The sequence below is a fragment of the Pseudomyrmex gracilis genome, unplaced genomic scaffold (assembly GCF_002006095.1).
Source record: "Pseudomyrmex gracilis isolate BER0280 unplaced genomic scaffold, ASM200609v1 scaffold_120, whole genome shotgun sequence".
In the NCBI taxonomy this organism is placed as follows: Eukaryota; Metazoa; Arthropoda; class Insecta; order Hymenoptera; family Formicidae; genus Pseudomyrmex; species Pseudomyrmex gracilis.
In genome coordinates this window covers 174,114-191,553 of record NW_018020704.1, presented here as the reverse complement: position 1 = coordinate 191,553, position 17,440 = coordinate 174,114, and the positions used below count along the sequence as shown (strand labels likewise).

Sequence of the window (17,440 nt, the reverse complement as noted above, 5' to 3'; positions counted from 1 at the left end):
ACACCTGTCGATCCAGATATATACGCGCGCGAAACAATTGTCTCCATTTTATTGGCGCGCCTCAGAAAAATAGTCCCTCCACCTAGTTACACGCGAGATTCTACCGTCGCTCTCTTTCGCCGTCACTTCGCTGCACGTGACACACTCTTCGCGGGCTCGTTCGTACGCGCACGCACACAGCACGAGCCCGTGTAACACGCGACTCACACACGCTCGTCGTGTGCGTGGCGTGCGCGCAGAGCGTGGCGGCATGCGGTACGGGTTCTACTTTTTGTCCTCCCTTCTTTCTCCTCCTCCTGTTCTGGACTGTATATGAGGGACAAGCGTGAGGAGGAGGTCGAGGATGAGGACGAGGATGAGGAGGAGATGAAGAGGGTTTGCCTCATCCCACCGCGCGACCCTCGTCACCCTCGATTCACCTCCCGCTCTTTCCCCTCTTCTGGGGGATTTTCTTCTCTCTTTTTCGCTCTTGCTCTCTCTCTCTCTCTCTCTCTTTCTCTCTCTTTTTCTCGAGATTCTCGTCCCCCCTTCTCCGCAGCTCTACTCCACTCTCTGGCTAACTCTCGGACGCACCTGCCGCCGGTTCCCACACTCGATGCCCTCGCGCCGGACGTGACGTCACGCGCACCCCGCGCCGTCACCTCGTCTCTCCTAGCGATCCTCATCGAGACGAGAAGCGTGTGCACGCACGCACGCACGCACGCACGCGTGCGTGCAGCCGTCATACGCGCGAGGGACAACCCGCTCGTTCAGCTACGACGATGCTCTTCCGAGTGCCGACCTTTAACCTGATCTGCCGCGCTTTGCCGTGATTTCTGGATAACGCGCGCCGTTTCCGGCGATTTTTCAGCCGCGCGCTTTGCGATTGCTGAATATTACGACTTTGTAACAAATTGGAGGGATAAGTACGTTGAATTTATACGTGTATTAAAGTTTTTACGCCAAAAAAAAACGCGCGCGTACGTACCTGAGATCTATGTTTCTTTATTTTTAATAATAATTTACCATATTTTAACAATAACGATTTTATAAATGTGACAATTTTTAGAAAAAAAAGGTAAAGTTTCAGTACTGGAACGATTTTGACCACATGACAAAAATTTTCGGTCTCGATCCATCACATGTCGATCGATTGTTCGCGTTACGTCTTTGTGCGGATAATACGAAGTTTTTATGTGATGCGCAAATATTTACACATTTTTTATGTTATTTGCTTGTATTCTTCTTGTTTCTTTGCGTCGTCCATTTTTCTCGGTACGGTAATTCCGTTATTAACGTAATTATACAAGAATCTGTTTCTCTGAACGACAACAGGATACGCAACGTCAGCGCTTTTTCCGAATAAAAGCCTGTCGATTAAATGTTTTGCTCTAATTTGCACAATCCGGTTGCTCGCGTTTCAACCGGCTCCACTTTCGTTATGCCGATCATTATGTTCGTAATCGGCGATCTTCATTAAGCTATTAATTGCAACTTAACAAATTAGAGAGAAAGAGAGAGAGAAACGAACACGCGATCCAAAGAAAGATCGTCAGTCATTACGTGTTTCGATCATTAGTAATCGATATCGATTGATCAACTTTCCACATTACGATTCCACAAATAGACATTTATGTTGCTGCGTTTCTCGAATTGAACTTTTCGATTTCACGCTCCGGCCAAATTATTCCACTCGTGACAAGGAAGTCGCTGTTCAACCTGATAGAAATTTCTACTCGCATACTCGTGCGATTGGCATCTCGTAAGCAGTCGGCATAGCCTGTCGCTCGATACGTGACGTGCTTGATCGTCATTCTGAAAACAACGGCCTCCAACGACCTTCTGCACCACTTTTTCAACAAAAAAGTGCGCTGTTCCCAAAAGTACTCCGTATATCACATTTTAACGCACACGTGTGTTCAATCATGTAATATATTTGCGTAAAGTATATATAATTTTTATTAACCTTCGTTTAAAAATTATTTTCGGACTTTTTTCTCGCCGCGAGTGAACCTCTCGCGGAAAGAAATGAGGCCGATATTACAAGCAGCGAGTGAACGCCCACTCTTGCGAGTTCGACTTCTGGATCACGAAATTGTTCTCACGAATTTCACATACTTCGTGCCGGGAATTCCAATTAGCGGCACGATACGCGTAGGATACGTTGATGCATAATGTGTGTTCGTTCGACAGATTTTCACGGAATCATCGATAAAAACCACACGATCATTAAGACTCGAACGTCGATGGAGTTTCAGTGCGATGTTTCTACGTACGCAAAATGTTGATATCCTCGCAAAAAAAAAAAAAAACACCGAAGCGAATCCGCGATTTCTTATGCATGAAGTACCTATATTTCAATCTTTCTTCACGCTTCTTTTTACTGTAAAATAACGTATCGCGCAATAACGAAGTTTCGCCGATTGTTTCCGTTCGATACGCGGATGTCGAAAATTTGCAAGCTCCTTCTCTTTTAATGCGATCGTTCGAAAGTTCGAGTTCCTCTCGTCACACACATCTCCGATAGAACGCAAAAGTTGTTCTATCGGAAAAAATCTCGATATTTCCAACGAAAAATCAATTCTTTAATTTTTAACGTGTGTTTTAGCAACATCAATCATAACACACTTGGCGTACAAAATACACAGTTGTCATGACCGAGCGAAAAACAGCATAATAATCTAAATATTGCTCACTAATTCGCGAACGAAGGGGTTGAACCGACTTGTCACGCTTTTTAGCCCGTGTAATTGCCGCGATTTCCTATTAAAACGACGTGCACGCCCATCGCAGCGTTTTAGAGGTGTACCGAATCGAGGCGCTTCTCGACTCGGCGTTCACGCTTCGACGAAGCGAAAAGAGAGCATAAGAAATGCCGATGATTGGCTCCCGTCTTCGGCCGATCCCGTCGTCATCGGGGCGTCCGTAAGAAAGAAAAAAAAAAAAAAAAAAACCTGACAGGCGAAATAAAAGAGGAAGACTTGCCTCTTCGGGGTCTTCGTGGGCGTGCTGAGAGAACCGCGCGCGATTAACCGCGTGACTTTTTGTCCCCGTCTTGTAGATGGAAAAGCCAAACATTTCGATAAGACGCGTTCTCTCCTGCGTCGTGCTGTGGGAATTCACCGTCTACCGTGCATAAACGCGTTTTCCGCCTCCCGCAAGAAATTGAAGAAGAAGGTGTTTGTTGGTTCTGCGGAACTTAGATGAGAAACGCGAGCTCGACCTCCTCCGCTCCTTCGAGCAGTTCCGCGTCATTGCTCGCTTTCCGCCGACGATTATTTGCCCGGGGCGCATGATCTCCAAGACAAATCGCGAAATGAAAGTGACTTTTAGAAATCTCTCGTATTTGCTTTTTTTTTTGTTTTTTTTTTTTTGAATAAAAAGATACGCAGCATACACTTCCTGTGAAATTCTTCGAGTATCGCCAAAGTCGTTATTTGCGTAAAATTTTTGGGTGAGAGTCACGTAGCGGATGCTAAACAGTTCCGCTTTTGATTGTCATTCGTGTGGTAAAGTAAAGGAAAGAGAGACAAGGCGATATACTCCGGGGACGCACGTAAGGGGATATTTTAGAACACTTTGTATTCTTGTTTCGTGCGATCTTTTCACGCATATACATGTACAGCAGGCTAACGTGCGAGGGGAAAAGATCATAATCGAGGCACGAGTGCAAAAGAACGATACAAAGGAACTCGCGCTCTCTTACGGCGACGCAATAGCCGCACGTTCTTCTTCAATCGGACACGTGATGTTCCCGTCGTGAAAGGGTTAAGAAAAAAAAAAAAAAAAGAAAAAAGAAGAGAACCGGCCGCTTTACTCGGAACCCGCGGGTCGCCGCAAATTCGCGATAACGCCCGACCGCGGACAGGCGGCGGCGAGTTAACACGCGCGACACGTCTCCCTCGTGTCGAAGGTGGCGAATGCGAGACGCGATCAACAACAACAACGACGATCGAGAAGAACGGGGAGAAGAAAGAGCGAATTCCCGAGTCGCGCGGTGGCGTGGCGGCGCGCGGTGAGAGAACGCAAGCGGAAAGGCACGAGCTCGCTTGTGGGCAAGGCATTATGGGAACTCGCGGTGTGAAGGCATGTGTTGTGTTCTCTGGAGGCCGTTGGAGGACGTGTCGCGGCTTGCATCGACGATACGACAAAGAGAAACCACCCAGCGTCGCGGACAGGATGCGTGACACAACGGATGCCCGATGCGTGCGCGTACGCGTGGAATTCTCTTCGTCGGATCCCGTGGAATTTCGTTTTCTTGCCGCGAAGATCGATAACGCGTTCTGATCAAAAATGAAATACATTCTCCATACAACTAGAAAGAGAGAAAGAGAATCGGTCTTCAAATTACAGAACAGCTGTAGTTTAAGGAAATTTGTATCGACAAATGAATAAAATTATTGTTTCGCGTAATGTAACAATTATATGAGAGATAGATATTTGCTGTGAAGTTTCAAGTCACAGCAACGGGATTAAATGCAGAAAAGTCTGACTGACATTTCGATGATTGAATTTTACAAAATTTATGAGGCTTATACGTTTCACGTGTTTCGTCGCGCAAAAATAACGAGATGTTCGGTCTCTCCTCTTCTTTCTCGAAGTCTGAGCGACATGAATAAGTGTGTCGTCAATTTGCCTTAGGAGAGAGAGAGCGTCTGGCCGCGTGCGTGACCAACCGGATCTCCGACGATGCGTGCATGTGTACGCGGGTTTCGGATCCTTTTGATCGGGGCACTTAATCCTCGGAGGGGTGGTTGCATCGGATGAAAAGGGAGGTGAGAAACGGGTTTGAGAGCGCCTGCGAGTTTAATGTCGACGTCACCGATGCTGTGATCGGATTAGACGTCGGACTTTTCGGTCGGACTTTTACGCCTTTCTGATCCGTTTCGATCAAGTTGCTAAACTCCTTGCTCTCGAGTGCCTCGAATTCTTGAAACCGTCGATTCAAAAAGTAAGTTGCGTAATCAAGTATAAAAATAATTTTGTTAACCACAATTTTACTTAAAAAAAATATGTCGTGATGATGTACAGACGATATGTTAAATTATTCTACACCACAATAATTTTAAATAATTCTAATTAAATTATAAAAAATAAAACATTACTTGGGGATTAAAATTTTTTTTGGAATTAAACTTTTTCAGAAATTTTGATTTCAAATTCGTTCAAGATCTAAATAAGATTCTTGCGTACGACAAAGCAAAACGTATCTGAAATCGAGAGCGACTTCTGATCAGAAGCTGAAAGCGAGTTCGTGCGCGCGCGCAAAATTCTTTAAAACTTATAATCTCGTCGTCGCGTCGTAAGTTGCAATCTCTTATATGTCGGCCGAGAGAGATGTTTGTTATCTGAACGAGTCTCAATCGCGTGCGATATCGCATCGCCACGCCGAAGATGGGGAATCAAATCGGCGAACGAAATTTATCGACTCGCATATCTTCGTATCCGCTTGCTTTCATCGACGCGGCGATAATGGACCGCGCCGCAGGAACGGAGATGCACCTCGAATCGTCTTCGCGATTATTCGCATACAAACGACGGCGAATATCGCCGGCTGAGCGTTTATCGTTTAATGGAGAGGCCGTTTCGATAAGCCACAACGGAAGGGAAATAATACGGAGAAAATAACACGCGAGTGCGAATGCGCTAGTTGTCCGTTCTATTTTCGAGCGCAGATAAAATCTGTAAAAGACGATCCGAGATCGAGGCATTTTTTCGCAAAACGCATTTTCTTCGATTTTGTTTTTCCACTCTTTCGGAAACTTATAAATTATGCGTCGAGAGATCGAAAATATATTATTGAAAAGGATTTTGAAGTAAAACTCCACACGTTTGCGCCAACGTAATTATATTTCTTATGATTAAATATTCCTGAATATATAGAAACAAATTTGCAATTTATTGACTCTCTCTCTCTTTCTCTTTCTTTCTCTCTTCGAAGATAAATTTCGGAACACGATCTCATATATTTTTAGATTTATATATTCGTAACACAAGTATTCTTACTTTGTACTGTCGCCTTCGATATGTTCATTACTTGAAAGTTATGTGATCGGGTCCAAATTGCGTACAAATTTATTTCGAAATATTTTACGGCAACGAGCCACGCCAATGGCACACTTAACGGAAGGTGGTACCGAAAGTGCGAAGTTACGAACGAATAAGTGGAACCCGCAGCGTATCCGCTTATTCATCCGCGCTGCCGCGACGATAAACGCCAATCAGCTCTTCGAGTGTCCCGCCAATTAGATCGCACGTTTGCAACGTCGTCGTTGTCGTCGCGCTTGCAGACGTGCGACACTTTTCGAAAGTACACGTCGCAAAAACGGGCACCCGGATTTCGTCGCGTTGTATGTTTCTTTCAAGCGGATCGATCACGATAATGATGAACTTTCCAAAGAGCATCTGTGCACCACATTCACGATTTATCGGAAAGCGGTCTAAATTAAAACGCATCATTAGCGTCTTGTTTTCACATTCGAACGAAGAATTATATTCATACAAATCAATCAATTGTGTATAATTAACGATAATAATAATAATAGTTTATTAAATATTTATTCTAGTCGTAATTGAATCGATCGTGTCTCTCGATCCGAGAGAATCGTCCGTTAATTTGTTAGGACAAGCTGTTTCGCTTCTCGAAGTTACAAGTCTCGGATGCGATAGGTCGCGCGATAATGAGAAGCGCAGTATCTAGCGTGCAAATTGCGCGGCCGAGCCTGTGGGCGTATTTATCCGCATGAACGACGAGAGAGGAAATTGTTACGCGCGTTTGATTCCACACGCGCATTGATCGTACGTGCGTGCGTCATGAAGGTCGCAGAAAATAATGAAACTACATCACACGTTTCCAGATCTCATTGTCTTGTGTTATCTTTGCGTTAACGTTTGGTCAAATTAAGAAAAACAGCTTCGTCGAGCTGTTACACGTGTATTGAGAAAGCCGCGATCTCGATCGGATCTATCGAGCGATTGATTCACACGTGGCTGAGCCGAGAAAAATAAGAGGAGAGATCGACGAATACGACAAGAACTGGCCTTTTTTACGGTAACCATTGAGCGAAGCGAACCCCGCGGGGCAACTCGGGCGACAGAATGCCGACGTAAAGGCCGAGCACACGAGCTGCACACGAGCAGCACACTTCCACGCGGTGCCTTTCGTGTCGCGTATGCATTGTGCGTGCGTGCATGGTGCGTGAGGGCCGTCATGGAAAAGAAAGAGAATAGCCTCGACTGGAGATAAACGAGCCTGCGGGCCGTCTATTTATCGACACCCGCCAGAACGGTCCGATTTGGAGTAGTCGCAGTGTCGGCTCGATTAAGCGGGATTTGAGGCGCCGTAAATATTAGAAAACGTTTAAGAACGGGAATTTTATTTTAGATGATTGCTACGCAAATTTGCACGTAAAATCAATCAATATGTACGTATCATTGTGTTTCTAAATCGCGTATGACACAAATCACGAATTTGTAATATTATCAGAAACTATCGTTCGATTTAACATATCGCGTTTAATTTGTCATTTATTTTACAACGTATCTTGCCGAGACAAATATCGCTAGATGTTTAAAAAGTTTGTTAATTTTTGTAAATCGTTCGGGACGGATGATTTTCGGGGCGCGAAAAAATTGCGAGACTGTCCTGGGTGGCTGCGACACACTTGCGGGTCTTTCGAGTCCGCTACGATTGGGGGGAGCCTACAAACGGGTCCCTTGTAACACGGGAAGACTCTGTTTGCCGCGTTCCCACGAGGTGAGGCACCACCTGTGCGTCAGAACGAGGACGAGGGCAACCCCGTGGATCGGTCGAAGGGACGACTATGATTTTCGATCCTAATTTCGATCCAGAAAAGAGGAGCTGCCCACTCAGCCCCTACTGGTCGGTCGTGAAGAGAAGGGTGTTAAATGAGCCAGGGTTAAGCCAGAAACGCGCGATAGTTAGGGCTCCAATCTGAAAAGAGCGAGGGTGAGATTGGATTTTTAAATGCTAATGCGAGGGAGAGAGCGAACGGGGAAAAGCGGAGGAAGAGGGATTTAAAAAAAAAAAAAAAGGGATAGCAGAGGCTCGCGTGAATTCCACTTATTCTTAGATTTTTATTATACCTTTTGTATGTATTTTCAATCACACGCTGTCACGGAAAAGAATCTTCAATTTGTTGTTATTCAGAAAAAGAAACCGTCGCTTCGCGAATCGGCGACATTTAATTATCGTATATTTGTGCATTTTTCCCTCTCGACAAAATTCTTCGTGTAAATCATCAAAAATCGCGTTCGGGATCGCGTCGCATCAAAGCCGAGGGCGTGTATCTCGGTTTCTTCGCGTATTTTGTAAGCGCGTCGAGAAAACCGCGAGTATAACAAATTACGCGAGACATTTAATAGAATTCGAGAGGATCCCGCTCGCGCAGACTCATTAGCTATCGGAGAGGCTGCAGATGACTCGCCGAAAGCTGCCATTCTCTCAAGTTCTCTCACACAAGTAGTCGTCTAAAATTAACTTTCTTACAGAGGCCATCACGTCGTATTAAAGCCGCGCTTTATTTTTCTAGACACCAGGCGGCGGCGGCGCGGTCCCTCTCGTCAACGCGCAAACGATGAGCGGACTAATTAACGAGCACCACCAATTAACGTTATGGTCGTGGTTTCATATCGCTAGGCGGGTCTCACATTTCCACGTTATAGAGTGGCACGTTTCCTTCTCTCTTCTCCCGACGCAGCTTCTTTGTTAAGAGGAAGAACATTTCTGTTCCTGAATCATCTCAAACATTTCAACACCGCCGAATCCTCCTCTTCGTCTAAATCCTGATAATTATCGCCAAGATAATCGCGGGTATCTCGATATTTTTGGAGGATATTTAATGTGAGGACTGCGTGCACACTGAAAAAGAAACGAAAGGAGAAAGAATTTTTAATAAAAATATCTTATCAAGAACACACATTGAGATAATATATGACTTTATCGGTTATATAAAGTTTCCAGCTTCTTAAATTAATCCAATCGCTTCTTTCACGTTTCTTATTTAATATTCAAGAAACATCTGGAACAACGTGGAATAAATGTCTCTATTATCAGATTACCGCACACGTGAAACTCACACGCCGACAACAATCTTAACAAAAAAAAGTATGCAATTCTACATATCCAACGCGTGTAAAATAAATCATTAAAATGTTTAAACTTATAGTCAGGAATTTATATTTTACATAACATTGAATCGTTACAACATCTAATCGTGTATTACGACCGGCACGCTGTCGCGTTTCCACCTTCGAACGTAATTCAAGACGTTGTTGCGGTTCTGAAAGTTGTCCGCGCGATTCACACGCATGATTAAAAGTGGAAGTTACGGGTGTATACTCGCCAGCACCGTTGCTCGACTGACCTCTCAGGTGGTGATCGGAATGATTCGAGAGGCAGGTGGTTTCGCGGAGAGGAACCGGACCCCACGGCAAACGGAGACTACCTACGGACGGAGGACACGATTATACCGAGAAGTAACGGTACGCGGTACGCGGCGATGAAAAAAAAATGCGAACCGCGAAAATTGCCGTCGCGCGACCTCCTCTTTTCGCCACGTCGTCGCGGGGGAATCCGCCAGTAACAGTAAAATCCTTCGGGTGAGGCTCTCTCCCCCGAGCACGTGAGTCACATATATCGTTGGCGCACATCGCGCGAACTCCTATCGTCGTCGACAAACGACGAGCGTCGAAGCGAGCAGATGGCGCAATCCTCACCTGACGCGTCTCGGTAATTGAGTCCTGCTAAAACGGGTCATGCGGTCACTTTGATATTTATCGAGTTCGCGTGCCGCCTCCGCCATCGTTCGATCTCATTCTCTCCCCGATCGTCTCTCTCTCCCTCTCTGCCGGTAATTAAATTCCTGAAGAGCTACAGGAAGTTCCGTTCCACTGCCTCGGGATCGTCACATGTCGTCGCGTGTGAACGCGAAATAATTATTTTCCGTGTCTTCTGCGAGAGAAGAGAAAATAATATTGTAAAAAACATACTTTTTTTTTTTTTTTTTTTTTTTTTTTGTTTCATTTGCGATGAATTCTTTCTGTATTTAATATTCATCATCGATGATTGAGAAACTGTGTAGTCTATTATAAATGATCGATCAAATGAATTCTCTCTCGTCTGTCGGCCGGAGCGAATCTTAACGACGTCGAAGGCGATGATTGCGTAGTCGCTTAAAATTTCAGTGTGCCTCCGAGTTTCTTCTCTCGAACGACGTCGAAACTGAACGAATATTTGATTAACGGATTCCTCATAGTAATCACGAAGCATCACAGACAGAAGTCCCAATTCCCGAGAAACGATTCCGTTGCATTTACAGTGATCGACAGCAAATAGCGGGCTTTCGGATCGCGTAATCGCTTCGGCTTCAGAAGTCACTACTTAAAAATTGCTAGTCTCGCTTTTTCATTTGATCGTTCCTTAAGAGAATCGAACGAACACTGAGAATAAACGATCGATTGCTTCTTGAAATGTTGTTTGATTCTAGATCCTGATTGGATTGACAAGTCGTACAGACGCGTTCTTGTATTTTTGTTGACGATAAATTTAAGATATTTTCGAAATGAAAGCTAATTCAGCGACAAATAAGATGTCGCGTTATTAAATACAACACATTAAAACATAATAAATTACCAAGTGAAAAAACTGATTGATTTCTATCTTTCTCTCTTGTTTTCTTTTGGAACAACTTTTGCATGAATTAAGAAACATTATTAATTCAAAAGAGATTTATTTTTCGGAAATGTTGTAAGTGTCGTGTGTAAGATATTAGAAGCGTGACGTGACACGCGCGATACGATCGAGCAAAAAAATGATATCAGATATCAGGCTACTTTAATTTTAACACACGTCGAATGAAATTAATCTTTTTGATCATTCTCAAAGTGTTTGGAATGTTATTATCATTTTCCGAGAAGATAGACGATATGGTACAAAACTGTTTTTAATTATTTAGAATAAATTATAATATTTCCACTTTCGTAGACTACACACACACACATGCGACGTAACAAAACGGTATCGGTATCAAATCTCGACGTCGCTTAACGTTTGAAAGAGATACGTTTGACTTTAATGTGGCTGATTACATGTGCGGTACGCTCGGATTAAGTCGCCTCACGATATCGAAGCGGTTCTTTTGTGAGGTCAATCGTATGCGAGAGAAGATTGATGTGAGAAGGAGATCTGGCCCCGGACGTAAATACATATAAAGATTAAGCGGAATCCGAAACCCAGAGATCTGTAAAGGAAGTTATTTCTCGAGAATGTAATCTTTTTTATCTTTTTCTCGCGGAGTCTCTCTCTTTCCCCGACAGAACTTTTAAATAAGATAGACTTTTGGATAGAGCTCATAATTAGACTTCTTTAGTGGTCAACCACAGCTCCCGAGTGAAAGATATTTATCAGAAACATCGAAGCGTTTCTCGTGAGCTTTTATTGAAAAGCTCATTAAGAATTTTAAATTACACGCATTAATTTCTACTTTCTTTTCTAAGAATTTCTACAAAACATATTTCGAAACGTTGAACAATTGTGTCTATAAAAAAATATCTGGCTTAACTACTTGTAATTATCAGAATTTATCAACATGTTATTTTGATTTTACATAAATTTGCACATTAATTATGTGTTTATTATGCTGTTACTTCTCTCGAGAAAGAGGTTTTTCTAAATGAAATTAATTTAGTGGGGAATATAAAAAGTTTTAGCTTGTCTACAATTTTTGTATATTTTATATTCCAGACATATAAATATATATGTATATCTGGAGATCGATATTGATTGAGAAAAAGTGATTTGGTACCCTGTCGAAGTTTCTGTCTTTCAAAAACACCAAATCTCTCTCTCTCTCTCTCTCTCTCTCTCTTTCACCGGATGTCTGTTGGCTAACGTCGCGTATTTCCCAGACTTTCGACGCGAGAACGGCGCGACGACGTCTCATCAGCGCCGGCAACCGCCGACATAAATCACAGAAACCGGCGGTTTTACAAGCGACAACCGCGGCCGTCCGATCCCGATCTGATTGCCCTGCGCGGTTGATTTCGAAGTCGTTAAACTCATTTCCTTGCGGCACCATCCTCGGCGACTTTCACCTCGCCAGATTGAGCGGTAAAGCCTGTCAGCCACCAAGAGCCTTACTTACGTAAGTCCGGACGCGCGCAGGCACACACGGTTTCATCCGCACGAGCCCGATTAATCGCCACCGGTAAGCCTGCCGGTCTCTCATATCGGTCTTCCATAAATCGCTGCCGTGTGCGACGCACACAGCGCTCGTTTAGTTCGCAGCCTCGGCAATGAACACACGATGTGATTTTCTTTACGTAATCGCGCTTTTGGAGAAGGCACGATAAGACGTAAATGGAAATGTAATTAATTCAAAATTAATTTTGAAATTTTTTTTCTACATAATTACGTACGTGTAGACATACGGAAGACATTAGTTCAATCAACATATGAGATAATTACTTAAATTTGCGCGAGAAAGAGAGAAAGATGAAAAGTACGTCAGAATTCAGTTGCGCAAATGAATACCTGATAAATTTTACTTATTTTTTTGCTCGATGAGCGAGTTTTATTATTATCATTAATTCTATATAATATTGTTGTTTTCTCAATCATTCGCATCACCAACCTCTCAAGTTACGCATCCCGAAACTCGCCCGAAACCGAAGTATTAAAATCGAACACATAATCGAGATGACGAAATTAGATACGACGCGTATCTCTCCGAACAATTTGCCGAAAACACGAAACCTTTGAAAGGTCTCGTAATATTTGCGCATTAACGTCGGCACAAAAATGATTACGCATAACGTCGGCAATTAAAGACTCGTTTCATTCCGCCGTTTTTTTCTCGGAGATCGACACACACGTACCGTCGTCGTGCAAAAAGGATTTCCTTCGCAGCTGGCACGTAAGGCGTGCATGTCACGAACGTAGCTACAACATTGCGGTATGCGAAAAAGCGATGGGAGTTATTACTGCCGCGCAAAAGGCAACTCTTAATCCCACATTAGCTCACCCGGCTTAAGATAAGAAGGAAAGTACACGAGAGCGTAAAGTAACGAAGAGAAGCAAGAGAGGACTCTTTCCGTACATAAACTCCGCGGCTTTAATTACGAACGAAGGAACATGTTATCCGTGGATTCTGCAAAATACCGAGACGCGAGCCGGATTTAAAGCGTGACAATATATATATATACACGTATGCGCTTCATGTGCGAGCGAGAAACACATGTCGAGATCCGTGACGAATCCACGCCGACGTAGTAATTATCTTCGCTTGCATTGAGAAATTATTGTGAGGTTGTCACGTTCTTATCGTGTCGAAAAAATATTATCTAGATATTTCTCTTCGTATATTTATATAAAAAAAGATTAGGTGTTTTTTAAGTAACTTTCTTATAACTTGTTTTTTTTTTTTTTTTTAACAAAACTTTCTCCCGGCCGCAACTTCCTTTTTCGCGAGTGATTGAAGATAATATCAGAAATATCGCTTTTATCTCGCAATTATTTCCGCGAATAAATGCAAATCGGAAGAGACAATCTCAATGAGACAAATTGCCAAAGGAGGAGCGAACGGAGGTTTAGTCTCTTCGCACTTTCTCTCGTCTCCGAAGAAACTCAACGTTTCGTATAATCGCACCACGTCGCGATTACTTCATCCGGAGGAGCATTACGGTCGAGGATTCTCTCTCGGAGGGACGGAGCGCGCCAGTAGTAGTACTCGCGGATTAATAGTCCGGCGAATTTTTGCTTCATCGTGCGGGCGCGCGCGCGTAGTGTAATTATTCAAATTGCGTCCTGAGAAAGATATCCGTGGAAGATCTCCTCTCCTGTCTCCCGATGAGACGTGGTCATGTGAAGAAGACGCGCAAGGGGAAGTTCGGCAAAAAGACGGAAAAGTGAAGAGAGACGAACGTTTTGCCGCGGGCTGTCTTAGAGAATAACGTAGGCAGCGCGCGCGCGCGCGGCTTAAACACCTATACAGGTGGCACGAAGAGAAGAGTTCGTGACGCTGTCGAGTGAGGGATGGTGAAGTGGAGGCAAGATGAAGATAAACAGTGAACGCCTCCTTGGCAAAATGTGGGTGGGATTACACTTGTGCGTACGTGTGCGTGCACGAAGGAGAAATAAGAAGCGCGCGACAAAATTGCAGAAGAACAGTGTTTTGTCAGATAGAGCGTAATCGTTTCGCGGCAAATTGCTCGGGGCGGGATTGTTTGTTGCAACAGAAGCAAGTGAAAGCGATTTTGATTTTCGCTTTAAAATGAATGCGTGGAATTCTTGGAAAGGAATATAATCAAAAGGAGGCGGCGATATGTACACTCCGCGTACGCGAAATGACGATTTTGCTAATTGAAACATTGTGCTCGTGCAATATACACACAATATGTTGAGTCTGGATAAGCTCGTAAGATACGCGGTACAAGTTGGAAATTTGCTTTTTACGTATGCTAATTTTATGTAAGACGCGAGCGTGTAACCGTAGCAGTAATGGGACGTTTAATGAGACGCGTAATCTTTGCCGAAAGAAACGCTAAGAGGAAAAATATCTCTCGAAATGTATTACGATGTGTAATGTTTTTTTACGTAGCGGACTTTATAAGTCTGCGCAAAAATAGCGTACCGGATACAACGTGTAATTTGAAATTTATGCGATTTGCCAGAGCGATATGAGAAAAATGTTATTGCCGATTTAATCTGTTTGTTTTTGCGCGAAATTATCGCGATATTATCTAAAAAACAAAGTCACGAAATTAGTAGAACAAGTTTTTCTGTAAAAAAAAAAAACAAAGGAAAGAGAGGAAAAGAAACTAATTTGAAATGATGTTGATGTTCGCGTAATCCGACTGCATTACAGAACATGCAATATACTTTTAGTTTTTTTTCCTGGATAAAATTATTTTTGTTATTTATTATGTCGACGCTTTAATAAAATGTGATCAATTTTATTGAGAGCAAGAGAAGAGACGATAACAACGTCAAGGTTGCAGCTGGTGGCATCGAACGTATTATTAACAACTTTTTCTGTGAAAAATTTTAATTCGAAGATATACATGGTAAAATATCTCGTGTTCGGACTTGGGGAAAATAAAAATGGTCATTATCGGAATAATTGACATACTCGTGTGTATCGGGTGTATCAGATTTTGTTGAGAGCAAGAAAAGTTCATGATAATGTTAAGATTGTAGGCGTCAAACATTGATAAATCTTTAAGTTAAATATATCAGGCCGAAGAGATATTTAATAAAATTCTTATGTTAAGAAAATAAATAAAGACATATCGTCATTATCAGAGATTAAGTGATCTCTGCTCTTAAACGTACCAGATGTGCAATTATCATTTTCTCTACATGAGCAATTATTCCATAAAAATGAGAAACTCGGGATAAGATACTGCGGAAATAAGAGAAATAAAACGAGGCCATTTGGTTATCACGCAAAACAACAATAACGAGTTTTGCTTAAGATTGTCGGGAAACCACCTTTTCTTTTATACCCTCCTGCTTTTGTTTGCCAAGGAGGCTGTTTAAAAAGTCACCGATCATCATCAGCCACATAACAAAAAGAGCATTAGCGTATTACCGCGTTACCGGTCTCGCGCGACCTACTCCAAGGATGTCGGCGTAATTCAGCACGAGGAACGAGCTCACGAAGAAGAAGAGATGAGAGAAGGTAGGTAGGTAACCGCACGAAAGGAGGAAGGGGGGAAGAGAACAGCGCGGCCGTCTTTCCCTCAGGAACGCCGTCGGCGTCGTAGGACGCCAGCAAGATGCGGGCAACAATGTGGCCCGTGCTGCGTACAATAGCCTCCGCATTATGTGCACAACGCGGCGAGATGGGGCAGCGCTAAGGTTACATTACCGGCTGGTTGCCTCCTCTTCTTCACAAAAGAGAACTCACAGCTCGGCGCAACACAATGCCGATAGCCAAGAAGAAGCGCGTTTCTTTCGTGTTGCGTATACGTACGCGCCTCGCACACGCACGCAATCCGTCGCGCTCGTGCACGACCGGCTAGCGATGGGATAGAGCTGATACCGTTTTCAAAAAGTGATTATGTGAATTCCAAGATACGTATTACATGTATATAAGACACGCAATTAAACTGATTAATTAGACGGATATAAAATCTGGAAAAGAGAGAGTTTAACTCGAACAAAAGAAATCTTTTTTCTGAAAACATTTTAAAAACTGAGAAATTACTGGGAAAAATTCAAATTAGATTGACTTAAAAAACAGTGATACGTGACAAAGTTGTAATAATTGTAAAATAGCGATTATTTTGTTTTATGCACGTCGCACAACGTCGTTTCGATCGACACACGACAGAAATATCAAAGAATATTCGCTCTTCGATCGTTGGAAGTGGAAACTCAAGTGCACTCTACCGTCTCGCAATCATGTCGATCCCATCGCTGCTCGCGCCATATACGGTTCGTTGCAACGCGTGTTACCACGTGGTGGGGTCGGACTCCGGGCCTGAGAACATTCCCACGTTTCGTAGCACGAGCCAAGAGTATATACAACCGGAAGAATTTCGGAGGCGAGGCTACCCATTCTGCGCCGAGAGAAAGAGACGGACGAAAGAAAGAGAGCGAGAGAGAGAGAGAGAAAGAGAGAAAAAAAGAGGGAGGCTCGTGAACAAGGGGTTGGAGAGAAACGATGGATGATTGCGTGAGAGGAAGGAAGGTAGGGAAGAAGAATAGGGGAAGCGACGAATGGGAAGAGAAGAGGCTCGTCGACGAGTGTCTTCGCGAGAGCACAAGAAGAAGAAGGAGAGCCTCGCTGCGGAAGTTTCGCGCGCCGACACGCTAGGAATTTCCATCGGCAACCTAACCTTTTACATCTTCTTCCACGTGGACGACCGAAGTCACAGAGCACGAGGAGAGGCAGGATTCCCTCGAGAGGTCGCGGAATTGCTGTTCCGGTAAATATTACTGTTACTCAGAGCGGCGGGAGGCAGAGGATTATTATTTTTTAGTTTATTGTTATTGTAGCTCGAGGAGAAAAAATACATCTGTTGATTATTTACACGTTGCCTCGCGATGAGTTTGGGGAAGAGTGGGGAGATGGGTCGTGCGATAATTCACGTTCCTTCGTTCTGATACGAATTTGATAATAAATTACACGCCGCGATATCGCAACGAGCCCGTCGGCTCGATTATTTCCTGGAATATTGTTTCGCGATTTTTTTTTTTTTTTCACAAGGCGAAGCTGCGTATCGATTATTATTTGATCTCGCACACTTATTACATTCGCGTATTTATTATATACATGTATGTACTTATTATATTTGTTACACATCTGCCCTGAGGATGAGTTCAGTGTATATCCTCGAATATATAAAAGTTCTGTCGGCTGCTTTTGTTGTTTGCTCGTGGATTATTTAATAGACGCGATGACTCACGCAACGATTTTGTAAAGACCGTCTTACC

General features: G+C 43.4%; 1 protein-coding gene across 4 annotated transcripts in view; it reads left to right on the top strand.

Annotated features, from left to right (window-relative positions):
- Nucleotides 1-17,440, top strand: part of LOC109856479 (tubulin polyglutamylase TTLL4-like) — a 130,929-nt gene that overhangs the window by 102,117 nt on the left and 11,372 nt on the right. Inside the window, exon 1 of one of the 4 annotated variants that reach the window (XM_020431803.1) lies at nucleotides 16,618-16,932. The exons of the other annotated variants lie outside the window; for them this stretch is intronic. The gene's annotated coding sequence lies outside the window, so the exon portion shown is untranslated. Of the gene's footprint in view, nucleotides 1-16,617; nucleotides 16,933-17,440 lie in introns of those variants that run through there. 4 annotated transcript variants of the gene reach the window in all.